Source organism: Varanus komodoensis, unplaced genomic scaffold, assembly GCF_004798865.1.
Source record: "Varanus komodoensis strain SLA01 unplaced genomic scaffold, ASM479886v1 scaffold11, whole genome shotgun sequence".
In the NCBI taxonomy this organism is placed as follows: domain Eukaryota; kingdom Metazoa; phylum Chordata; class Lepidosauria; order Squamata; family Varanidae; genus Varanus; species Varanus komodoensis.
In genome coordinates, this window is record NW_025335317.1 from 27,287,243 (window position 1) to 27,315,082 (window position 27,840).

Here is a 27,840-nt window from a genome sequence, read left to right on the forward strand (position 1 = left end):
CCTGATGTAGGTCCTGTTTTTTGCCACTTATATAGAAATTTGTACCTCCCAGTTACATTTACAGAAGCAAATGAGGGGCAGATTTGATTATTGATAGCTGGATTACCCTGCCTTGCAGTGATGGCAACCTTGATCACAAAAAGAATGTGAAATTTGAAAATGTAATGAGGGCTTTCCCCTTTCTTGTAGTTACTATGCTGTTGGTCTAATTGTTTATAGAATTTTACAAACCATTTTGGAATGGTGTACAATTAAAGAACAAAATTAAAAAGTTACACTAAAAGAAACAGTTGAATAAAATAGTGTCTGGAATTGACCCTGGCCAGGAAATGCCTAGGAAATAAACAAAACACCAAACCCAAAACCAAAATAGTGTAGATGCAAACTTGATTGGTTGAAGGGGCATTCAACATGCTAAGAGCTGCCATTCTAAAGGCACATCTCCAGGTAGTACTCCCAGCCATGTGGGAACACTAGGAGTAGCTCTCCAGAAGGCTTCAGTCCAAGACTATGTGAAAGAAGGCATGACATCAAAGTATCCTGGGCCCAGGGTATTCAGGGCTTTATAGAGTAACCCTTAAAACTTGTTTGATATTAGATGGCTATAGTGGTGTTGCCACTGTACCTCTATTTGTGTTCACCAGTGGGATCCAATCCTGACATAATATTTGAAACCATCCTACAAAAAAGCTGAAGTGTTTATTTCTGGAACAGGCAATGGAGTTTCTGTCTGCTGTCCAGTGACCTGTTCCATCTCAGAGATAAGTGTTTTGGTTTGATTCCAGTTGCTTTAACACATGCTGGCTTCTTGTTGTGGTAGCAATATGGCATGCTGGTGTGCAGGCAGCATAAGATATTTCCTTATGCCCATTGATTAGCATAAATGCTAATCAAAATAACATTGTATACATACCCCTTTCAAAGGTACTTTGAAAGCAATGAATCGAGTTCCTGGTATTGGTTGTCCAACTGGTGATACATTCCGCCATCTGTTAATGAAAACAAAACATGTTGCATTCAATTATGCCTGTGTTAGAAAAATAAATATCGTCACTAGTGTTTTACAGTACCCTGACGTGTGTACAGCAGTAAATGTGCCTTTAGGTTTTTGCACCAATCAACACTGTGGGGGTGGAAGAAATTGCCCTGGGATTTGAATCCTAATGTTATGTTGAATGGAAGGAGGGCCTCCTGGTAACGTTTTCCACTATTACTGACTATACCCAAACTGATGTGGTTTTGCACCTGCTTCATACTATGCATATAGCTCTCAGTCAAATGTTAACACAGTCTTAACAGAGACACCAACAAGCTTCATTGCCAATCTTGCAGATGATGCATACACAAGAACCTGTTTCCACAGGTAACTCACCCTTAATGCATCAGGCCACAGGATGCATTGAAACAGGAGATTCCTTTCTAAATGATGTTAGAAAGGAATCATAATCATACCAAAAGATGATCACTTTCTCTCCAGGTAAGTAATCCTTGCCCTGTTCTAGATGTGGTTGCACTCCCCCTAAGCGAAAGGGAGCATAGTCTGGGAATGCTCCTAGATCCAAACTTGAAGTTTCAGGTTACTTCTGTGGTGAGGAGTGATTTCCTTCAGCTTCTGCTGATCCATCAACTACGCCCTTACTTGGATGAGCAGGGCCTTACAATGGTGAGCCATGCTCTGGTAACCTCATGACTGGACTACTATAATGCACTCTACGTGGGGCTACCCTTGAAGATGGTCTGGATACTTCAATTGGTTCAGAACAGAGCAGCCAGGTTGCTAGCAGGGGCCAGCAGATATACACACATAACACCAGTCCTGTACCATCTGCACTGACTTCCACTTGAAGTCCGGGCCCAATTTAAGGTGCTAGCGATGACATATAAAGCCCTAAACAGCTTAGGACCTAGATATTTGAAGGAGTGCCTCCTTCCATATATACCCACCCAGTCTCTACAATCTGGAGCAGAGGTCCTTCTTCAGGAGCCCTCTTTGAAGGAGATCAGAAGAGTGGCTACCCAAAGAAGGGCTTTCTATGCAGTAGCACCTGGGTTACGTAATGGGCCCCTCAGAGAGGTATGCCTGGCACTGATGCTTTTTTCTTTTTGGTGCCAGGCCAAAGCCTTTTTATTTTCCAACATTTTAAAAGTTAGTATTGTTTTAATGTTGATTTATATATTATTCTGATGCTGTGTCTTATTTATTTATGTTATTGCTACCCTGAGACACTGTAAAGGTCAGGATACAGAAATGTTAAATAAATAAATAATAACAAAAGATCTTAGCAAATCAATAGTTTTTAAACCATTGGAAAACCATGAGAACAGTGCAAAACTGCACACATTTAGTCCACGTGGCATACACAATGACTTTGGGAAGTCAGGCCAAAAAACATTACCACAGTGGCTTCTTTGGGGTCCATTTTTCAGCCTAGCTGAGGCATTTAGCCACTCCAAATGGCACATGAAAGGGAAGGTATTGCTTTTCTTAGGACATCTAGCAGTATGGACTGATTTTAGTTAGGTTGTTAAAATGTGTTTTTTAATTGTTGTAGTCCTATTTATTATGTTTTTATTCTTATTGTATTTTTTATTTATTAACTGTGTATCATCCGGAGAGCTTCTATTGTTGAATAGTACAGAAATAAAATAAATAAATACAGGTGTTTATCAAGCTGTCTGCTGAGATCAAGTCTACCAATCTTGGAAAAGACACAGACCAGTGAATTGAATTGATTAATACTAGTATCTGCAAAGTGAAGAGTAAAACAACATACTTTCTTTTAATTAGTCACCATCCTGCCTCCTCCCTCCGTTGAATAAAAAACTGAGAAATTTTAGGAAAAATTACAAATATATCATTGTAGATAACAACTTCCATCTGAAACAGTTTAAGAATATTTACAAAGGGTAAAGGAAGACTTTTGACTTAGTCCGTGAGTCTTTGAAAGGCTAAAAACTAATGCACCAAGCTGATTAGTATATTACAGAGAAGAGAAAGAAAAAAAATCTTTCTGCCAGTTGCCATTTTTTTCTTTTTCTCCTACACAGGACAAGCACTGGAGGAACCTTGAAGTAGGTTACAATCTGTCATTGTGGACATTGATTTCAACCTGGTGCAGCTGAGAGACAATGGGACAATTGGAGTGAGCAGGAGAAATATTGGATTGGGATCCCTTGGATGTTTAAGAACTCCGAACCATCCTTTTCTGTGATTTGCTTAAGCTGAATGGAGAGAAGAGAACCCTGAGCTAGCTGACCTTACTGCAGAACACTCACAAATATGATTGGTGCCATCTGCTGGATTTGGAAAATGCTGCAGACCAGAGATTTTGAAAGAAATGTCTTAGCCAATAAACCAAATACTAATAATGAATTAATATTAAAAATGGGATCTAGAGTATGACAAATGTAACACTTATAGTAAATAACATATTAATTTCTTTCCTATTCCTTTCTCCCTTTCCTTCTTTCCTCCTTTTTTATCTCCCTTCTCTTTCAAATGTTGATTCCTTATTTATTTATTTAGTGTGAAAATCATTGCTTCCTAGGTTCTGGAATACATTGAAGATTTAGGTTCTCCAAAATAATAAATGAAAAAAAAAATGAACCAGATTTCAGAGGAAAGGAAATAAGAGGAAACAGAGAATGGCCATACACCAGCATAAAGAAAGGAAGAAGGCCCCATCGGTACGGGTGTTCAAGGATAGGCTGGACGTCCACATGGTGGGCATGTCATGAGCGGAGTTGGCTGGAACCGGGGGGTCAGACTAGATGGCCTGGGAGACCCCTTCTGACTTCTTTTGTTTCTATGTTTCTAAACTCAGACAAAAAAGCTGACCTAGACTCTGCAGATTTGATGAACAAGTTTCAAACAACACTAAACAATAAAATCAAATCCAAGCATTTGTAAGTCAGTTAAATCAATTTGAAGAGAAATCTCAAACAGAAATTACATCTTTAAGACAGGAATATTAGCAAGGCATATCAGAATTTAAAAAAAGAATCAAGAAAGTTCAAAAGAGATTACAGAACTCAAAGATAAGTAAGGGAAAATTGAAGTATGAATAGAAAGGCAAGACTGACAATGAAAGGCAGAGCCAAAGAATAGTGATTTTGGAGGCTGAGAGAAGAAATTATAACATTTTAGAGACATTCCAAAAGTTTTCCACACACACACAAAACCCCCCTGAAAGGTAATTTCTGTAAGCTTCTGCAAGATTATTCAAAAATTCAAGGAAATTCCCTAGATATAGAACACATGTTTAAAATAAACTCAACACTTGCATTAAAGAATAAAATACCTCTTGAGATTTTTGTCAGATTTACAAGTAAAAAAAACAAGAGATTTTATACTGAATACAGAGAGAAGCTCCATTAAAAATAGCTGGTAAAAAAGGTCACATTTTTTCCAGATCTTTCAGCAGTTTTTCTGAGAAAAAGACTTTGATTTCTTAAGACAAATAAAGCAAAAGCAAAGTTTTGTTTTTTTTTCCAATCTTTATTGGCTTTTCAAGAAGGCGTGCTATTGGCAGTTTTAGCTACAAAATAAGACAAGATCCAAAAATTAAATGTCTGAAAGTAGACAGGGAATAATGCAAAATGAAATGTTATGCAGATTATGTAGTTTTGATTAACTGAAATCAACATTTATCAATGAAACATATAATGGACAAAATTATGTGGCTGCTCTCATGTCATTTTTTATTGAAGCAATTGTTAGGACAAGCTAAAATCAATATTACAATCTGTGCCACCATTACTGGTATGGGAAAGGCCCATGGGGAAGAATCTGATACAGCTGTTGTGTTTCCATTCATCCTGTGGCACCAGCAGGAGCCCCTGCTAGCACAATAAGGAAATAATGCTGCCTAAAAGAACCCCAGAAATGAGCACAAATGCTCATTTCCAGATCAGTAGAGCTTTTCTGAGCACTGCTTATCTGTTCCACTCTGGAAACGAGAAGTGTAGCACCAAAAGATCTTCATTATGGTCTTGCCGGCATATTGATTGGAACATCAATATGCTCTAGTGTGGTGTAGTGGTTAAGAGCATGGGACTGGGACTCAGACGATCCGGGTTCTAGTCCCCGTTCAGCCATGAGGCCAACTGGGTGACTTTGGGCCAGTCACAGACTCTCAGCCCAATCTACCTCACAGGATTGTTGTGAGGATAAGATGGAGGAGATGTAAACTGCCTTGAGTCCTTTGTAGGAAAAAGGCAGGATATAAATCAAAAAACAAACAAACAAACAAACAAACAAACTGACCATCTACAGTCACTTCCTACAAATACTACTGAGGGGAACAGGAAAATGGCCACATTGTTGTTCTTCTGTTACACTGCACATGTCCCATTTTTCCCCCTTGTGAGGAACCCAAGGTGGCTTATATAGTTCCATTTTATTCTCACAATAACAATCCTGTGAGGGTGGTTAGGCTGAGAATGAGTGACTGGTCCGAAGTCACCTAGTGAACTTTAAAGCTGTGAGTGGGGACTACAACCCAGATCTCTCAGGTCCACAGTTCAACATTCTTACCACCACACCACACCACACTGGCTTTCATGCTGCTTCCAGTAATATTAGGTGGTTCTAATTGTATTATTAACAATATTTGGATGCTGACTAAAGTGCTATAATACAAATGATACACAGCATAGAAACTCCACCAATACCACCCTATCACAAATCACAAATGGTGGGTACAACTACCATGGACAGAAAATACTCTCCTTACTACCTCATCTAACATTAGAGTCTGGGTGCCTGTATAAAGTACTTATCATTTTTATTTCTCCACAATGTTTCAGGGGTCCCATGCTATGTCACTCTGGAGTGATGTTACATCAGATCCAGAGGCACTGTGGAAGGAATTAAAACGATGGATGACAGTGGCAAAAATTGGCAGCTAGAAAAATTTTTGGGGGAGGGGTAAGTACATGTGGGAGAAGATGCAGGAGGAACTGATTCTTCTAGCGAGCTGGGCCAAGTTATTAAGGGCTTTAAAGTCAAACCCAGCATTTTTAATTGGATGCAGAAACAGAAGTTAGTGAAGATGACATAGCACTGGTATAATACGACTGAGTCATACTGTTCTGCTAAAAAATTGTGGTCTTATTTTTACACTAACTGAATTGCCTAGACTACTTTCACAAGCAGTTCTTTCAATGCAACATACAATACATTGCAGTGATACTTGGAAAATGGAAACAAGGCTGTCAGCTACTCTTGTAACAACAAATAATACAATAAAATAAAAACTCACAGGACCCCTTTATACATTCTGCCTTTTGTTTGGCATTTAGTATGAGATAGTCAAGTACCTGTAACTTGAAAATTTATGTGAAAGAACTGGAAGCCTCCAGCATATTGAGAAATAGGTGAAAACAATCTCTTGCCACTCTGGAATCCTTTAGCATGTGCACTGACGCCTACCTAACCTAGCTCTTGTGTTCTCCTGCAACAGATTACAGAATCATTGCACTTCTGCTTTGTGTTGAAAATTTTCAGAGTGCAACCAAGCCATTCTGCTCAAACCTACACCCACAGATAAATGAAAATGTCAATGTAACATGCAACAGTGGATACATTTAACATTGTTCTAACAGCACTGTTAACAACATAATGTTCAGAAAGGGCAAGTTACTGGGTTGATGCTTGCAGTACCATTTCATCCTGTCCATTGAAGGCCATTATTATGTACCAAGATTATATTAAGAAAATAGATTTGGTTTATTAAAAATCTGTTTTTTCTAACATATTTTCCAAGTGGTCGTAATCGTAAAATGGCTTGTAGCAAGATGGGATATATTTGATTACTAACTTAAGCTTGCCTGTATCATCTATTTAATGAAATAAGAAACATTATCAAGTAACAAGATATGAAGAAAAGGATGAATAGGAAGAAGACATGTAGATATATTCATCTAGTTAAGTTTTCTGAAGTATTTGTTCTGTATGATTTGCCAATTGTGAAATGTCAAACATAAATGAAGATACAATATGGGACCATAAGAGAACACCATCTCCTAGTTTTAGATAGTATTCTGTATTTCCTTATTGAAAACTAGATTATATTTGTGTTGAGCTTGAAGCAGTAATGGTGTCTGTACTGCTTTAAGTGTCTTACTTGTACATGTACTTCATCTAAAGCAGAGGTGGGAAATCTGTAGTTCTCCAGAGGTTCATGACTCCAGCTTCAACACTGCCAGTGATCAGCATTATGGGAGCTATAGTCCAACATCATTTGAAGGATCCCATGTTCCTCACCTCTGGTCTAGAAATCAAACTAAGCATGACTTTTTAAAATCATTGTTTTCCATGTTCTATGCTGTTGTAAGCTCACTTGTTTCTTTACAATAGCAGTAGATGTCAATGAATGCCTGTATAAAGTTTGAATTCCTTCTTAGCCTGAAGTTTGTCTGTAGTTTTTATGTCCTGCTCTCTCTCTAGAATCTCAGTGTTGCTAGAACAGAGAAAAAATGTTCAGTAAGAATAGGGTCAAAAGAAGGGCATCAACCCAATTTCCTGGGCTTCAGAGGTTACACTGGAAATGCATTGGTAAGATAGCAAGTCACACAAATTGATGCTCAGATGCTGACATGCCTGGAGAAAATCTAAACAAATGAAGCTCTCTGACTCTCCTTTCTGTTTGCCAGGGCTCTTGGAAAGCAAGTCACATAAGAAATAATTCACTGGGTTCAAATCTCATGGTCCAAGCTGGGATCCTTTGCACCAGCTTTTCCCTCCCACCCCAACCAACAGAAATAATTATGGCGCATCAGTATCTTGTGACTAGGCTATATAACAGGTCACCTGCCAAAGAACATGTTTGTCAAATTTAGACTAATAATTCTAGCTCTGTGATGCAATTGCACACATGCTTCTCTGTACACTGTAGCCAAGACATTTTTAGTGCAAGAAGATGCTGTTTCTCACATTAGATATCATTAATTCAGGACATGGAAAGCATTTCAAACATCAATATAGAAATCATCATGTTCAGACAAATTCTTGCATGTACTTGAAGCAATCACTGTATTTTATAGTTTTATTGGGTATTATGCATGTAACTGAGAAAAAGGCTCAGTAAGAAAGATGTCTGAAAGAAGAAAGTCTGAGACACATATTTCATTTCAACAGAAATCAGGATTTACAATTATGCTCTATTGTGCTTTAATCAAAATTGTGTCTATTTTGCAAATGCAGTAAACATGAACGTTGTATCCCTGCAACTCCCCAACTTTCAGTTAAAATGTTCCTAACCCTTATGGACATAAAGATAAACCTAACAATATGAATGAAATACTAGATGAATTTTGAAAGAACAGGAGTGGTTTGGCAAAAGTGAGCATGATTTCCAGCTATCAGGTTGAGTTTCAGTACCTTAAATAATTCCTCAACTGCTGTCTTCCTGATGATCAAAAAGAAGTAGCATATCTCAAAAAGAGTTAAACTGCAGGCAAAGGCTACAGCTTTTCTTTTGGACATAACACTTGGTCTCTGTAATAAAAAGTCAATATATAAAGTGGTCTATTGTTCCTTAGTTTTACTAAACATTGTTTTCCACTATGTGACCTTTAGTTTTCACCTTCTAATGAAATGCCAAAAGTGTAATAAAGCAAGACATTGGTATTAGTTGGTTGATAAATAAAGAGCCACTGAGGTGCTAGAACCAGTATCTTTATTGGACCAGGTTATCAGAAATACAAAGCATGCAAGGTCATGCAGCTTTCTTCATGTTATTTCAAATACTTGTGTAGGCTATTTCAAGATTCAGAAAAAATATGCATATATATGCATATGTTGGTAGCTCCTTAAAAACTTAAAATAGGCAAAGGCTGTCTCTACCAACTAGAAATGCCACAGTTATGTATATTTAAACTTAAAGATAAGTTTATTTTAGAAACTAAATTTCACTAAGCAGATTATGTACCACTCCAGTACTGACATGCTAAACTGACCAAAAGGATAGCTTGCACTTCCAATACGAAATGATGGTGTAGGGCTGTTTGTGTCTGCTTCTTTAATATTGTGCTTTCTGACCTCACTCCTTCTAGAAGTGCAACTATAATTTGCCAAATAATCAAAGAAAAACAGATTTAGCAAATTCACCTTAAACCACGGTTTCCAATTCTGGTTTATTGACTGAGACATCATACTCAGTCTTTAAGAGTCTTTAACATTAGCATGATTGATTGATTGATTGATTGATTTAGAAAATTTCTAGGCCGCCCCATTTGCCGAAGCCTCGGGGCGGCTTACAAATAACATATCAGAACTGAGCCTTTTTTTATTTTTCATACTGTGACTAAAAGGCTAACTCTAAAACCAGACTTTCTACCAAAGGAAAAGAAATATTACACATTTATGTACTATTTATATGCTATCATTGCTATTGTTCTGTCTATTTATTTATTTATTTATTTATTTATAGGTTTTATATCTCATCCAACGACTGGCATCTTGAGATAGTTTTACAATAAAAGCAATGCAAATAAAATGGCGCACAGCATCCAATACTTCAGTATAATAAAACCCACATTAAAACCTACATTGAAACTTATTATCCATTAAAATAATGGGAAGATAAAAAGGTTTACACCTAGCACTGAAAAGAATGAAGCATCAGTGCCAGGCAAACCTCTCTGGGAGTGTATTCCATAATTGGGGCGTCACTGCAGAGAAGGCCCTTCTCTGGGTAACTACCCTCCTAATCTCCTTCCAGGAGGGCTCCTGGAGAAGGACCTCTGCCTCAGATCTTAAGGAGTGGGAAGGCATATAGGGAAGGAGGTATCTGGAACCCAAGCCATTTAGGGCTTTATAGGTTATCACCTGCACCTTAAATTGGGCCCGGGCTTCAACTGGCAGCCAGTGTAAACACGAAAAGACTGGCGTTATATGTGAATACCTGCTGGTCCCCGTTAACATCCTGGCAGCTCTATTCTGAACCAACTGAACTATCTGGACTGCGTTCAAGGGCAGCCCCACACAGAACGCATTACAATAATCCAATTGGGAAGTTACCAGAGCATAGGGCACCGTTGCTAGGCATTGCTCATCCAGTTGGTAGATCAGCCAAACCTGAAGAAAAACACTCCTCACCACTACAGATACCTGAGATTCCAGTGAAAACTCTGGATCGAGGAGCACTCCCAAACTACACACCCTGTCCTTTAGGAGGAGTGCAACCCCATCCAGAACAGGGCTAAAGTCACTTACCAAGAAGGCTGAACCGCCACCAACAGGACCTCCATCTTGCCTGGATTAAGCCTCAATTTATTGGCCCTCATCCAGCTTATTACCCCAACCAGGCACCAGTTAAGGACAGCCACTTTCTCACCTGTCTATACATTGTGGGGCAGTTTACAAGTTAGGATAATTACTGTAATAGAATGGCAATGAAGGATTGAATGAGGGGAAGAAATTATATCAACTCTCATATATAATGCCTTTGTTTATATAATCAAATTATGCTAATTGTGTCATGCCATCCAAACCTGGGTAGTTTGGCTTGTTGCATGGAAGAAAAAACCCTGCAATAGTGTATGGATTGCTGGACAGTGGTTCCCTCCTCTGGTAAGGCATGCTATTTGGTTTCAGAAGACATGCCATGCCATGCCATGCCATGCCATGCCATGCCCAGGTGGCTATAATTCAAATTGTCCTGGCATGTGCCTAAGCATGCACTATGCTTTAAGAAGGCCACTTGGTGTTATTTTGATTGTTGAACCAGCCCATTTTATGTTTGATGGGACCTTCTCATTGGGAGTTTAAGTTCTTTCCCCCATTCACAAATGATCAAGGAAAGCTCCTATATATGGAGCCAGTTCATATGCTAACTGGGGCAACCAGCTTGGAAACATTCTCTAAAACAACAGATACAGTATTTTATTATAATTTTTTAAAATCAACTTTACATATGTATAGATCTGTATCTAAAAATTTCAGAAAGAAGACAGTTTAATACTGCACAAAACCAGAAACAGCTATTCACCTGGTATTTCAAATCGAATTAGGCATTTTTCTGAACAGTAGTGGAAGTAAGTTAATGGATTAGAATGAGTCTAAATAAATTTAAATAAGTACATTGCCTCACAGGCAATTTGGATGAAGGAAGCTGGAGGTCAACCATGGTAGTTTTAACTGTTAGATGCATGGGTGTGAACCTCATTTGGCTGTAAAAGTATTTTTCTATAAAAGCAGCACTACAAAAGTACCTACTATACCCCACTGACAAACATTTTATGATTAAAATTTGTTGATTGTATAGCATTTAACAAATTTCTTATGAAAGTTAATATTTCAGGTCTATGTTTGCAAAAATAGACACATGTCAGAGAATGCTGGCTTAGGGTACAATCTACTGGGGATGTCTTAAACCTCTGAACTTGGAGCATTACAGGCATCCTATGCAGAGCTGGAGGAGTGCAGAGGTGAAGGTTGCCTCTTCTCTTTCTGCTCTGCAAAAAGCTAGACAACAGATTTCAGCTATCTAATTGCAACAGGAAGCAAGAAAGTTGAGGTTCCATAAAGATATGTTGTTTCTTGGTAGTACCAATCTCCTTCCTTCCCTGTCACTCGGAAGACCCACCTGAAGTTGTGTACCAGAAGGCTCACCTGAAGTTCAGAGAAGCATATTGCATAAGTAGCTGGAGAGGGTTGTTGGAGTCCCCCTCCCCACAATATATGGCTGGAAAAGAGCTTCAACCTCAGATCTAGTGGTCTGAAAAGTCATATGGTACTCTAGATGCTGTCTAGAAGCCAAATAATTGCTATCTTAAGAGGGTAATCTGATGCATATTTGAGCAGAAAAACTTCTTACAACAATGCTAAGAGTTGTATGAGAGTTAGAGCTAGGCAGAATCCAAGTTTAGACAGAAAGAAATCCTACAACTCCATGTATGTTTAAACAGAATAAATCCTATGGCCCCTAGCATGACCCAACCAGCATTGCTAGCTAAGAGGTGTTGAGATTTGTATTACTTTTTTTTCTAAACATGCATAGGATTGCATGCTTACCTTATTTTTTCCTCCCAAACAAACACCACTAAAACTATTTGGGAAAATGGCAGCATCTGTTTAGAGAGCTGTGTGATTATATTGTATGGCTGTAATATAAGAACTTTTAATCTGCATTTTTCCATTTTTAATATTAACAAAAAAGGAAATCAACAAGCAATTAATTATGTATAGCAACTAGTCATAGACATATATATCCTAATGTGCATTAAAATTGGGGCTTAAAGGAGCAGTGTAATGTAGATGGGGTCCACACCCCCTTGCATTTACCTGGGATGCATATTATCTGCATTTAATACATGTGCAGATCTCCTCTGTTGCATTCAGGCATTCAAGATCAGCCTGACCTCAACTGAATGGTCCAGAAATTCCAGTTTCAAAATTTCTGGTGGTTGTATTAATCTTAGAACATTTGAAGATATGAGCCTTTCAAAAACCTTGATCTTGTCAGCAAGAGGACTGGTAATCCTTAATAGCATCCTTTAATCAGCCCTATGCATTTTCCCCAAATTAGTCAAAGAACTAGCCATCTTACTTACTTTTCACCTGTTTTAATATAGACTTAGCTTTCATTTATGTATGTTGCTGGAAACATCTGACTACTTCAGATTATCATTTTGAACTAACATTTAATGTGTGTTTGAACACTAAGCACTGTGACCGGCAAAACCCATAGATATATTGGATCCTTTTACCAATGTAGTTTATCTCAGTAAGAAGAATGCACAAAAGCTTTCTGCAGAACCCTTTAATTTCCAGGTAATTTAAACATTTTGAATGCAAGTTCAGTTTTTTAGCACACTATCTCAGTATATGGAAGACAAGAACATAAGCGTAGCTGTGCAGGGTCAGACTAAAGGCCAGTATCCTGTTCCCATAATGCTGAATCAGATATCTGTGGGTGCAAAAATGCTCTGCAAGGTTAGGTTGCTAAATGGAGCATGTATCTGAACCAATTCAAACAGCTGAATAAACTACTAAACTATTCTAAGTTGGTAGGTAAATATCATTAACACTCATGAACTCAAACCTCGTATAAGCAATTTAAAAAAAAAAAATTTGGCTTTTAACTATGCCCTAACTTTTAGGTGAACTACCTTTTAGCAGTTTTTCACACTACTGCTGCCTGCAACTCCCTCTTGGATAGCATTGACCTTACACAGACAGCCATTTCACCTGTACTGTCACACAATGCTGATCAGCTCCCACCACTTCTGAGATACCTTGAAACAGAGTTCTTATTGTGCAATCATCCTACTTAATTTACAGTCTCAGAATTTTATAGAGTGTCTAGATGACATCTTCAATTTGTAACCCTCTTATATTTTCCCAGCAGATTTTTTGTTAACACGTAAGAAAAGTGGATAAAATGCTTTTTGATTTGGAGTGCTCAGAGCTCTCCAACTGGAAGCCAATGCCAAACATTCCAGATTTTGCTAACATAAAAATAAATTAACAGGGGAAACTGATTCCCATTATGAACTGATGATACATGCGATGATGCATGCAAACTATTTTAGCATGCGGACAGCTGCTACCTGGAAGCATATGACAATTGTAACACAAGAAGTGATGCTTATGATAATTGGAGAAACTTAAATTTTACTGTAATTGATTAAAGAAATCTCATTACAATGCTAAAAACTTGCTTATAGTCATGTTTAATAGCCCTCAAAGTTATACAAGTTAGAAGTTGTGCATTTAGATTCATGTAGCTGTATTTATCTCATGCTATCCATATGTTATGCAGCTGTATTTATCTCATGCTGATCCATAAGGTGTGTATGAACTTACACAAATCCTCAGAAGCCTTGGCAAGTTAGCCATGGCTTGGTGTGTAAACAGAAAACACTTCTGAGGTTTCAGCGTGCTATCAGTTCTTCCCCATTCAACTTGCTGTTCCCAGCAACCATCCATCTTCAGGCAGTCATTAGGATTATGCTTTCTGTTTGTGCTGTGGTATCCTTTGAATCAAGCCTATTCCATGGAGGAAGTGAGATGTAATTGCTCTAACAGTGAACACAGGTAACTCAGCATCAACAGAAATATAGCCAAAATGGAGTTCCTAAGAAAAAACGAAGTCATATATATTCATGGAAACCCTGAGATTTGTAGAAGTACAAAAGTATTTTAAGAACTGAAGCTGGCAAAAGCAAATTAACCCAATGAGAAGCCAGCATGCCTAACAGTCAAAGAATACTGAGTATGAATTGAAAATCAGATCTTGTGAAGATAGAATTTTGGACCATGGCAAAACTGACTTGCTGGCTGAGAAGCATCCTGAACAGCAACACTCATGTTATGAAGCAACATTTTGTTGCCAATTCCACTTGTACAGCTTTAGAAGCTATACAAAATAACTCACATGTGGAAAACATATTTGGTCATAAGGGGAAACACAGGAGAATTCAGAACTGTCTGTAGTAAGAGAGACCTATTACAAATTTGATTGAAGATTTCAAAAACTATTACATAACTATGTAATACAAAAAATAGTACAACAATGAAACAGAGCCTTCAGTTATAAGGAATGGAAAGATATATTAAAGCAAATTGCAAAAAACTCAGAGCTATCTTGTAACATGTTACTTTTGGTATAATAATCCCCCTGGAAAAAAAAAAGATCCTGCAATGTAAAAAGTTAACAAAAGGAAAGGAAATATGGCACTCTCAAAAACTATGTTATATGTCACTGTCAGAACTATGAGATGAGCTATGATTATTTGTTATGTAATTAGCTGCTTCATTAACAAAAGAAATTGATTTTAAAATGTTTTTAACCTATGAGTCCCACCAGCAGCATGCCCTGAGCAGGCTTATATGAGTGTCACAGCACATACAGAGTTCAGTGCAGACAGATTTTAACATGTGATCAGAAATGCATAATTGCTTCTATGCTGAAAATAAACCATTCTTACTTCTGTGTTTATCATTAAAAGGTGCAATCCTATGTAAGGTTAGAAAGGTATAAGTCCGAAAACTCTGAGTATAAATGCATGCAGTCGCAGGCCTTTTTTCCTATCTAGGATTGCACCCTAAATCTGGAAAATAAATTTGCAGCAACTGTATTAGTAAGTTAATACCAGGTTACAAAAGAACTAATGAGAATGGAAGGCAACAGAAAAAAATAACATAAAAAATTAAAATGGTGTGTTTTCAAATTGTTATAGGACAACTCCTTTAAAATATTGTTGCTTAGCAATACTATATATTTTACTTCCTGTAAAACTTTGATAAAGCTGTCTAAATGTCACGATAAAAGTCAAACTAATTTCTGCATTAAAAAACACTTTTCCACTGAATATATGTCTTTCCATTGAAAGTGTGTTGGGGCATTTTCACAGAAGAATAAAGGAAATTTATGGATCATTTTTGTAGTAAACTAAAGTATTTGTCAATAAATATGGGAAAGTTGCACATTTGGTGTTGAAAACCTTAGTGAAAATAAAACCCAATCATGCTTATAAACATAAGCCCAGATCTACCAAGTCATGCAGACAGCCAAGTTCAGTCAAGAGGTGAGTATGTTTGCATGCTGTATAACTGACCCAAACCACCCTGTACAGATCATTGTACTCTGAATAATCTCAGTGGCTATTTGGCATGTCACTGTCATGACGAGAGATCGCAATTTTAATCAACTTCTATTTTCATACATTTAAGATAAGGAAAAGAGGGACAGGAGCCATCTGTGCTGGATGAAGCGGCATTCATAATTGTTGGGTAAGATACTCACCTGGGGGATGATAAGCAGTGAGTTGCAAAGATTATGTTGAAGCAAGAGAATAGGTGGGGCTGTCAGAGCCTCCAACCTCTCTCTTCACATAGTATGGGATACTTACCCATCAGGGATAGTATTCTTCTTTACCATGCTGAAAGTAGGAGCAGACAAGAGCAGGAGGCAGCAGAGAAAGTGGGCAGCACTGCAGCAAATGAGAGAGAACCGCACAGTTAACACGGTGCCAATCTTTCTCCAATTCTCACTGGGCTGCTCCTAAGGGCCAAATTAGCTATGATACTGGCAGACTTGTTCGTATAAACCCAGATCTGTCCTAATTATACATAAAGCAAGGAGCACAGGTGGCTTTTGGAGCAAGAGGCTGAGGAAACTGAGCACTCCCCATATCCACTTGCTAAGCTTACTTGACATAGGAGCTCACTTGAAAGAAAAGCTGTAAGAGACTGTAGGAAGGTTTGGCATCTCCCAGCACATCTCTTTTTCTTCTAAAAACCAGCCACCAAGACTTGCTCTATTAGGGAAGTGGGGTAGGACATCAGAGTTTAAACAGACAAAAGGCCTTTCCACTATCACAACTGGTTTCTCCTTAAGTGCAAGCAGCCGAGGAAACTGAAGTGGTGGCAGTAGCGGTGGTTCTTTACGGGGTGCGTGTTTGGCTGGTGCGCTCGGTGGTTGCACAGAGCTGAAAACAGCTCAATCCCGCTGCCTCCCCCTTCAAACAGCGGTACCATAAAGCAACTCTCCTTCCATCTGACTTCCAAGGAAGCGACACTGAAAAAGAGGATGGAGCTGTCCTACTGGCAGCATGGACGAAGAGCTGACCCAGCCAACCCGTCGCTGAGGAGCCAGTCCCTGCTCCCACGAAGGCCCATTTCGCTTCGCGTGCAAGGAAAGGATGCCATGGACTTCTGACAGAGGTCCCAGATGCCCTGTGGCAGACCCTGAGCCGATGGAGCTCATAGCCGAGCATGGCACCGGCCCACAATACGGAAGGAGGCGTGTGACTGTAGAGTCCCAACCCTTCCAGTTAAAAAGCTATCGAGCTACAGCGTGGTGTGCCACTAAGACAGGGCTCGCAAGGAGGTAGCGGTCGAGAACGTGGCAGTTCGTACCCTGAATCGGAAATTTCTTTCCTGAGAAAAGCGAACCGACCGAGCAACAAAACCCTTTCCCCAAAATTCTTTGGATCGCGCATGCTCCACAACCGGTTAGAGAAGCAGGCGCATGCCCACCGGGTGTCAAAGCACGGAGCTCGTAACGCGCATGCTCGAGGTTCTGTTTTGCCAGTTTTGTGTGGGTCAGATGCGGAGGAATTCGAATTAGTCGTTTTTGTGCAGGTTCCGTTTCGTCTAACGGCTAAAAAGATGCCGTGTGTAAAGTACGAGGTAGAAGCCACATTGGAGGAGTTCTCGCTTTAGCTTGTTTCTCTTTTGCTTTGTTTCAACACGAGTAGATATCTATTTAGAAATAATGTCAGGTCAAGAGACGTCTCACTTGGAGGGACTCCGCCGCAGTCCAACGTAGGCACAGAAAGGTGGCTGTTCTCGTTGCTGATGGGGAACGGTCTTTGCTGTTCGGTTGTACTTTGTCACTTCCATTTAAGCGACTAGTTCGCGTTTTGACGAACCTTACAGTTTTTCAGAGGTTGAAATGGACGTCTTAAAAAGACACACAAGGCTAAGCAGGTCTAGAGGACAAGTTATTTATTGTAAGCCATCCCGAGACGTTCTGTAGGAGACGGGATAGAAAAGCTTTTAATAAATAGAGGAAGAGGACAACACAATAGTGCTGAGAAATAGATACAGACTGTATCGTTAGCAGTACATTCGAGAAAGTTAAAACTAGAAGATGAAAAGAAAACGGGGGTTTGGGTGTGTTCAGAAATAAGGGGTTTCACGTTTTCTTTGTAAATAGGCTGCTGAATCTCGAACCTGTAAATTTTTAAGCGGGAAAACAAGTTCTACAAGTCCCAGTATGCTCCAGCGAGCTACTGGCTGTGTCATGCTGGGAGCTGGACTTTTTTCTGTCTGAACATGCATAGGCTTGAACACTTACATACCTATGGGCTATCTCTAGCGATCTTCTCCTTTTATATACTTGATCTGCAAAAGTCTGCTTTGTTTTACTTCATTATCTGTCCATATATATAGTAGTGAGTAATCAGTCACACAACTCGTGTTATGTATGAACATGTTATGTATGAACATGCACTTGTGTTTAGTTAATTCGTTTGTTGTAAGTCAATATATATCATGTCTCTCCATATACCTTATGTGTCTTAGAATATAAAAGTGAAAAACAATTTCAGAAAATATAAATTTTAAAACTAGCCTGAAACTAAATGTGGAAAGGGCAGCAGGTCAATTATAAAGCTTATACAGGGTGGACTACAAGTAGATATACAGTACTGATTGGGTCATGTTTAGTCTCTTAGGTGCACTAAGTGTCCTCCATCAGTGTTGCAACCTGTTCCTGGAACCTGTCCCTGACATTGTGACTCATAAGCACCAGTGCAGATAAGTGCTTCCAAGATTAACTCCTTCAGCTCATCCACTATGTGAGATCTTCAGTGATGCAATCAGTACTGTATACCTACTTTTGGCTCACTCTGTAGATTGAATGCAAAATAGAGTTGTAGCTTCAGAAGGTGACAAAAGCCTAAAAAGATGGATTGCTTGGGAAAGGGAATTAACCTAGATGCAGATTAAGAAAAGTCCTTAATATGAATTCCATAATATATTTATTGAGATACTACTTTCCATCCATTTCCTGTTTTGTACTATTGATGAATTTGACTAAGCTTATGCCATAAAATGTTCGTTTTTAAAGAGATTTGGTTTTGCTGCAACAAGGGCATCATGACTACCCTCTGAAAATTGTTACTATTTGGTAACAGTTTTAGTGAACAGAAGTCAAAATTTTTAATAATTGACTGATAGAGCAAAGGGTTCAGCACTGTTAGATGCTTTCCTTTATCTGAAATGGAAGCAACCAGAATAGTTTGGCTATACAAGTACCTGCCTGGAGGAATGTTGTCCATGGGGTCATGATTGGTCGGACATGACTTTTGCAACTTACATAACATAGACAAGTACCTAAGGTTGACCTAAAGTATATCCATTAAGATCTGATTTATTTGCCTCTATCTGATAAACTGTGGTTTAATTTACAGGTTTCTCTGGTCTAGTTTCCTAGTCTTGACTCGCATTCCCTGTTTACTTTTTCTGTGTTTATTTGCTGTCTGTTACAAGACTGCACTTCATTAAATGTATATGTTTAATGTATTGTAAGCCTAGGAAGGCCTCAGCAGTTATAGACAGCCTATAAATGTGTGTATGAATAAATAAAAAATAAACACATCTTTTTCCTACATTCAGATATCAATTTGCATCCAAGTTTTTGCTTAAGAAATTACAAAATGCATCACTTTATTGCTGCAATCCTAACCTGGATTTTGATAAAGCTTTGAAGATGATCAATGTGCAAATAAAATATAGCTCTAAAAAGACTATAATTCTAGTCATGCTTTTTTTTTTTTGCCAGACATTATCTTTTTATACTGCTTGCATTTCACATGAAGGCTCAATTGGTCGAATTACAATGCAACTGTACTTAGAGGCATGGCATCTGTCAAATTTATGCAAATAACCAGTATATCTTTGGTTATGGTTTATATCTAGGATAGACTTCAGTATTTAAGAGATCTTGTTGCTTTTTTTTAAACTTTGTGCATTTATTTATTTATTTATTAAAAGCTTTTCTATGCTGTCCTTTATATAAATATCTCAGGATGGCTTACAGCAGTTTAAAAACAATTTAAAACATCTAGTGATTAAAACAGTGATCCTGTATAAACAATAAATAGACATCAAATTAATTAAATCAAAATAGACAAAGCAAAAGTGACTGGAATCATTAAAACTATTAAGTTTTAAAATAGTGCTTAAATAAGGTTTTGACCTGGTGCCGGAGAGAGTATAAGCTCACTGCCAGGCATACCTGTCTGGGGAGTGCATTCTAGAGTCTAGGCACCACCACAGAAAAAGCCCTACTCCGAGTTGATGTCTTTTTCACCTCTTTTAGAGAGGTTTCCCAGACCAGGGCTTCTCCCGCAGATCTTAAGGGGCATGAGGGCATATAAGGAAGGAGGCATTCCTTCAGGTATTCTGGTCCAAAGCCGTTTAGGCCTTTATAGGTCAAGACCAGCACCTTGAATTGGACCTGGACTTCAACTGGAAGCCAGTGGAGCTGATAGAGGACCGGCGTCATATGAGAATAACAGCTGGTCCCCATTAGCAGCCTGGCAGCTCTATTTTGTATCAGCTGAAGTATCCGGACCGTTTTCAGGGACAGCCCCACGTAGAGTGTATTACAGTAATCCAAGTGGGAGGTTACCAGAGCATGTATCACTGTTGCTAGGGAGTGCTCATCCAGGTAAGGACACAGCTGATGAACCAATCAAAGTTGTAGAAAAGCACTCCTTGCCACTGCCGCCATCTGGACTTCCAGTGAAAGCTCTGGGTTAAGGAGTACTCCCAAGCTGTGGACCCTGTCCTTTAGACGGAGTGCTACCCATCCAGGAATGGGTCAAAAATCACCTACCTGCACCACCCACCAACAGGATTTCCATCTTATCTGGATTGAGGCTCAGTTTATTGGCCCTCATCCAGCCCATTATCTCAGCCAGGAACCGGTTCAGTACAGCCACCGCCTCACCTGGAGTAGATGTAAACAAGTAGATGTTAATAGCTAAATAGACAGAGATTTAAAAGGTGAGACTTTGTCCAGCACTGTATTTTTATCAAAAGCCAAAGCAAGTGAATTTCAGCTTGCGATTAAACTGCCAGGAAAAAGTGGTAACACTCTGGTTTTAAAGCAAGATATCTGATGAACCAAAAGCATTCCCCATTACCAGAATTTAGGGTGCATTCCTATGCATATTTAGATGGAAATAGGTTCAGAAATAGAACTTATTTCTATCTATACATAAGAGTGCATCCTTAGTTGTTAATGAGTCCCTTTCTAGATACCTTGAGAGCTTAAGTTTAGGCCTATTTACCTTTCATAGGGGTCACTTGAGCTATTCCCTGTACTATATTGTTGCTGTAACAGAACTCCACAATATATGGGCAGAATCATTAAATGTAGCTCATTAGCCATGTCTCATAGACTACCATGTGACTAAGAACTGCTTCTTCCAATTAATTAATCCCTTGCAGATTATTAATCCTTTAATTTATATTGTATCTGGGTACACTAACATACATGATTGGTGAGCAGACTGGTTGGCTTGGGGTATTATAGGCTGTGCTAATCTGCTGTAATGTGTCGAATGTCAGGACATTATTCTTTTGCAAGGTATAAGAAAATTTTACACCAGTGTAAGTTGAAATCACAAATGGGCAGTATTAGCACAACAACCTTTTGAAGTAGGCTGTGGCAGAAGAATATATTGAGCTATGCTAATTATTAATAAGATGTGGAAAAGCACTTGATGTGTAGACACTTACAAATGATTACTACATGATAAAAGTAATAGGTAGACTGTATTTACTAAATGATTACCTGACATTATACTGAAGTAGGTATTTTTGTCACTTCTATTCCATTTTGTTTATTTAAAACATTTGTATGCTGTCCTTTGCAACAGTCTCAGGATGGCTTACATTTTGATATTCTGTATTATTTTCCAGTTTCTTTACTGACTTGACGGAGTTAATCCAATCAAAAAATGTATTCTGACAATGAATTGGAAGTATCACTGAATAGAAAAACTGAGGCAAGCTATAATATGTTAACATGCTTTAACATCTTTTCGCAATTTCATGTACTAATTACTAGATTTAGCATCTGTTACTCACTTCTGCTTTTCTGGATTGTATAATGATAATGCTGATAAGTCTTATTTTTATGACTTAAGCCCAAAAATGTGCTCTGGATAGTTGAAAGCAACAATCATCTTGAATTTGTGATAATGTATCTGTGGATTTGTTGACTATAGGTTTCCATTAATTTAACAAACAGATAGGGCAGTAGCCAATGTGATAACCACGATTAACATAAATTATATTGTGCTAACATAAATTACCTGTAGTGTGTGCAAAATGACTATTGCAGTGGGCTTCCCTGCAAAACTTGTTGAGCCCGTAAATGCTATTGGTACTCTAGAGGTTGCTTAGGTTTGTGCAACATAATTTACTTTAGTGATAGTGTCACATTGGATAGTATCTACAGATTATGTTCAAAGCATGGGTAGTAACTCTCAGGGGCAAATAATTCATGTTCCAATTATGTAGCTCATGGTTGAAGCTTTGGAATTACATGTGAAATCAGTATCATACAGAACTTTTAATAGCTCTTTGAAAAGCAGGCGTTTAACAGGCACAGTTTCCCTATCAGATTTACTTATTAAATACCTGCAGCTGCTGAATTTCTGTATGCTGTACTATTTGGTCATAAAATGGTGGAAACATGAGTAGAAGCAAGACAGAAAAGGGTGCACAATTTCTGTTCCTTATCATCAAAATAATTCATGTGAATGTTCTAATGAGAGGCTGATATAAGGGGAGTAAATAGTGTTATAATTACTGTGCCTCAAATATATGAGTGTGTTTGTTTTATAAGATTTTTGAGTCCAAGATATCTTCTGTACTTCAAGTATTGCATAGAAGTAAGAATTTCAACAGGTGCTGTTATCACATTACGTTTCTATAGTAATAAATGAATATATATGTGATAGAATATGTCTTTGATGCAAACTTTAGCATCTCTAGTTTTATTTATATTGGATTTCTTCTAACTTTTTCAACCAACTTCCACTGCTATTCTTTATGTATCAACAACTTCCATAAGATTCTGATCTTTTTAAATGTGTGGTGTGGTTAACATAGGTTGTAGAGTCCTCATGAAAGAATGTTTAGCAAAATCCAGTTCAGGCAAATACTTTCTTCTTTGAGCTGATGATACCATTAGTACTTCCTCTTCAAAGTGGCAAACAATATAGTGAGCAGTCATATGCCATGGGAAGCTTAACTTTAATAATATAATCATCTGATCAGGAATTTTTTACACCATGATGATGACATTTATTTGAAAACCTGAGATTAGTTTTATAAGGAGATAACTTGGCTAGTGAGCTTCAATTCTTAAGCTTCCTGTCTACATTTTAGTTCTAAAAATATGTGACTTTATTAGTGTCTGGGATATTCTGGGACCTGTAGGACTTTTTCCATCTAAGCATGCATAGGATTCCACCCTTAATTTATTTTTTTAATTTCTTGTATCTTAGAGATTTATTTATTTTTTCTTATTATTCAGCAAAAGAAAGTTCAGGAAATAATCAGAAAGAAAAAACAATCTTTAAAGACAAGACGTATTAGAAAAAAGGTACTTTAATCCATTTTACTTCAAAGTATAATATACCATCTATTGAAGGAAGGATTCGGGAAGTCTTTACTTCAAAAATTGTCCTCTCCCCACTGTTCTTTCATAGAAAATACCCCTTTTCTTAATATTTTACCTTGTTATATAATTTGTCCTATCAGCTGCTGTAATAATGTATCTCATGCAAATTTTGTCAGAATTTTTCTATGTAAACTGTTTGAACTTATTGAGGAAAGTGGTATCAAGTGTGTAGAATAAAACGTGGCTTTATAGCTGCTGAAGTCAATCACAACATTATGGAAAAATGAGAAGAATTGGCATTGTTCCACTGGTAATTTATTTATTTTTCTATTCATCCCCCCCCCCCCGCCTCTGCTTTTTTGTTCAAGGAATCCTGACTATGACATGGGGACAAAGTCCCAATCATAATTGGGAGTTCCTTGCAGCTGCAGCTTGGGTAGGGAACAAAAACGGATACAAAAGCAATGCTTTTGGAAAGTGAGGGGTTACCAGCTACATAAGATGATACAAAATTGTATAGTTTGTTCCACTGTATTAAAAAAAAAAAGAGCACTGAGGGGGGGCGGGGGGTGGAGTAGAAGAAGGAAAACATTGTAGGAGAATATGTTTTCCACAAGATTATGTAAAGATGAATGCATGGCTACTCCATAATTAATACCCATTATGGAAGTAGTCTTTTTTAGTTTGATAAGCTATGGGTTATTATTGACTGTGCTCTATTTTAAGCCTATTACACTCTTTCAATGACAGATCTAATTTTCAGAGGCTGTTTCTTTCTTCCTAATGTATTACATAGACTTCAATGAATTCAAATAATACTTAGGCTGCAAAACCAAGAATGTCTATCTGAAAGTAAGTTTCTTAGAAGTGAGTCTGAAGTCAGTGGGATTTACAGCATGTGACAACAGTTTTTAAAAATGGATTGAGGGATTTACAGACTAGTTCATTTAACATTTGTTCTGGATTATTTGATGGAAAACATTATTAAAAATATTTCAGAGATGTAGAAGAATACGTCTAGTTGAAGAAGGGTCAACATGGTTTCTGCAAATGCATGTCCTCTCTCTCAAATCTTTTACAAATGTACTAAGCATGCAGAGATGGGTGATCCAGTAGACACTGTTTCCATGAACTTTCAAAAAGGATTTGGCAAAATCCCTCACCAAAGTGTCCCGAGTAAACTTAGTCATGGGATAAGAAGATAGATATTCTGAGACTGGATAAAGTACAAGGCATGAAAAGGAGGGAAAAATAGATAATTCTTAGTTTGGTTTGTAAGGATATCCAATAGTGGATTACCTTTTCCTATCATTTAGAAGAGGCAGGTGAAAGATATTTTAATTAGGTCCTCTCATCCTTGCTGGATGACTCCGTGTTGCAGTTATGAGAAAGCTGAATTCATAACGAAATCAAAAGGTCAATATTATAATACCTTTATACAAATCTGTGGTGTGACCACATGAATCCTATTTAGATTTCTGGTCATTGCACCTCTGGAAGGATATTGTAGTTCTGGAAAAGGTACAGAAAAGGCAGACCAGAATGATCAGAAAACTAGAACAAATCCCCTATAAAGATTCATTACAAGGTTTGTGCTTTTTTTAGTTGAGATAAATACTTGTAGGCATGAGGGTATGATTAAAATTTATAAATCTATGTATTGTGTGGTAAAAATTAATTGAGAAAATCTCTCATAATACTAGAATCTAGATCATCTGGTGAAACTGAGTGATGGGAGATTCAGGACAATAACAATTCTCAAAGCACATAGTTAAACTATGGAATTAGTTTGCTCAAGGTATGATGATGACTGCCAACATAGATGCTATTAAAAAGGATTAAATAAATTCATGGAAGATAAGGCTGTGATAGCTATGAGTTACTAGTCACCAGTCATGATGGTTGTATACTGCACCCTCTCCCCCCGCCAAGATTGTAGGCATCATTTTTATGAATACCAGTCTTTAGGAAGCAACAGTGGTAGAAGACTGTTGCATTCATGTCTGCTTTGTGGCTTCTCAAGGTCATCTGGTTGGATACTGTTAAAAACAGAATGGTGACCTAGAGTGATGGTTTGGTGCAGCAGGTCTTATATTCTTAAATGTTATAAGAAAAATGGAATTTCCAGCATGATAGTTATGTGCACAGTTTCTCTTCACCAGCTACTGTAATACCTAATTCAACTTATTTGTGATAGCTTTGTATTGGGTTTTTCTCTTTCCCACATCATTGATTACCACTGGCAGGACATATGCAACATAATGACATCAGGTCACAAGATGAATTGTATTAGACATTTTCAGTTATTAATGAGGTATCTGACATAGAGCTGCTCTTTGGGAAGCAACTTGCATCTCTTATAACGTAGTTTTATCTAGGGGCAATCTACACTAGCCATTTTTATTGCCAGTGTGATGCCTTACTCATTGGCATGTCATATTCATTAGCTCATCCTAACCTGTCCTATTTCTTCAGACTGGTTATATCATAAATGCACTTTTTCATACAGTGCATTTTTCTTAGTATATATAACTGCATATGCTAACCTTGTAGTACTGTTCTGAGGACAGAACAGTTGTTTCAATGGGCTGGTGAGCTAAATGAAGATATATGTAGAGCATAGATATGTACATAGATGTACTTGTAAAATTCGGAAGACTTTTGAATCTTAAACTATGGTCATATTCAGATGGTACAGCAGAACCAGGTAGCAAATTAATCATGGATTAATTAACTGACAAATACTGGGCACTTTCGCAATGCCTGAGCTGCTTGATTGTGTTAACAACCTTTGAATTTCACCTTCAATGGTTCATGTTCCATATGAACTGGAATATTTGGGGCTGTGTGTGGGTAAAACAAACCCAGGTAAATCAAAGAGCAAACCATGGGTTAACCAGGGGTGGTTATAACAAACAAACAACAAATGCCACTATTCAGATTTCAAAGAAACAACCCTCAATAGTGGCTTGCTCTTGGGTTAACCTGGAGTTGTTTAACCCATATACAACCAAATAGCTTGGTTAATTTACTAAAGAACAACCCTTGAAGGGGGTTGTTAATGGAAATGGGAAGTGGCATGCACACAGCTTGGGAACAGTGCATATATATATATCCTCATAATTTACAACCTACAATTTCCTCATAATTTCTGACCTACAATTCCCTTATAATTTATGACCTACAATTTGCCATCAGATGCTGTCATGACATCAAAATTATTGAATGTATTTTGGGTCAAAACATTTACTGACTTTACATATGACTGCTCTTAATATGGAGATCAATCTTGGTTTTTTTGTTCTTTTTAGCATGTGAATGATAGTGTTGAACTTCCTTTTTGCCTGGGTCAGGATTTGATTTTCTTGGCTATTCACTGTTAAACAGTTTAGAAGAGTTGATGGATTGAGTTATGAAAGAGTTATATAGGTAAATAAGATACTACAGATGTAAGAAAATAGTTGTGATAACAATTTTACAACTTTCCCTTGTTTAATATAGAAAAGTAAAGCCAATGCACATGTTGATAGAATACAAGAAGAACCAGTAGACCAAGATCCACAGAAAGGTAGTTCAGTATTTTATGCCTTCATAAATTGGATTTTATCACCATGATATTTAAGAATATCTTCTGTCACAGAATGTAAAATCAATGCCTACATTTACTTTTTAAAGACATGGTATTCCTTATTAACAATATTTGGTTTGAAATCCTAATTTTCAATTATGCTCTATACTTTTACATAAGCCAACATTATGATAAATGCTGTGAGATGAAAATGCAATTTATACAATAAAATGCAATAAAATTATGCATTTTATCCATCCTTACTGTGTATCAAACAAAATATAAATGTCATTTAGAATTTGTCTGCATTTTCAGTAGCAAATGGTAATAGGAATGTGAGATTTAGAGCCATTTCCCTGCCTCATTCATAGAATTTTATATGGAGTCCAGACACTGTGGTCTTCTAGTTGTGGCTCTCCAATGTTTTCCCACTTCTTTTGTTTTATGCAGGAATACATTAAATTAAAAAAGAAAGAATAGCTGCCTTCTAATTTGTAGCACTAGTAGTCTTCCATCAGGAAGTACTCAAAGAACTACTAAATAGTACAGAGAACATGTAAGAATTTTGTTGCACAATATGTTCCATAAGTCTGTCCTTTTTTTTAATAGTTGTGAATGACAAAGAAAAACAGGGCACATTAACTGAAGCATTGTGGAGAAGAGTAAGAGGGAAGTTAAAAACTGTAAAGGTAATAAATAGTTTTAATTAAACTTGTAACTTAGCATTCAAATAAAACTTGAAACATGCTATATTTATGTTTCTGTGAAAGGGGGAATATTCAACCAACTTAAAAAGGATCATCTTCTCTATACCAATTGGAGTTCTTCAGAAAAAAGAAGTCAGCTGTTGAATATGAGATGCTTATAAGTTGTGTCGGTTTTTGTTTTCTTTTTGTCTTTAACATTAAGGTAATATTCTAAGCTATTTTTTTGTTTTAGAGTTCACAAGAAGAATTTTCTGACAAACAGTATTCTGAAAAACAATATTCTCTTACTAAAGTATACCAAAACAACTTTGAAGTAAGTGCTGAGGTAATAAAACTTTTATAAATATGATTCCCAAAAACTGTGAATTAAAAATTGTAGCTTATATTCAGTTTGGTGCAACTA

The 27,840-nt window shown here is 37.5% G+C and overlaps 1 protein-coding gene and 1 long non-coding RNA gene across 5 annotated transcripts in view; one reads left to right on the plus strand and one right to left on the minus strand.

Moving 5' to 3' along the window:
- LOC123018508 overlaps positions 1-16,951 on the minus strand; it is a 42,844-nt gene extending 25,893 nt beyond the window's left edge. For 2 of the 4 annotated variants that reach the window (XR_006413789.1, XM_044420698.1), the window contains exons 1-3: positions 16,180-16,768; positions 15,862-15,942; positions 914-989 (exon numbers count right to left, since the gene is read on the minus strand). The gene's annotated coding sequence lies outside the window, so the exon portion shown is untranslated. Of the gene's footprint in view, positions 1-913; positions 990-13,813; positions 14,085-15,861; positions 15,943-16,179; positions 16,769-16,870 lie in introns of those variants that run through there. The other 2 variants (XM_044420700.1, XM_044420699.1) reach the window with 2 other exon arrangements.
- A 178-nt stretch (positions 16,952-17,129) lies between these two features.
- On the plus strand, positions 17,130-26,455 carry LOC123018510. The gene is made up of 3 exons (XR_006413790.1): positions 17,130-18,849; positions 23,833-23,834; positions 26,445-26,455. It is a non-coding gene; the product is annotated as an uncharacterized LOC123018510 (long non-coding RNA).
- The last annotated feature ends 1,385 nt before the right edge of the window (positions 26,456-27,840 follow it).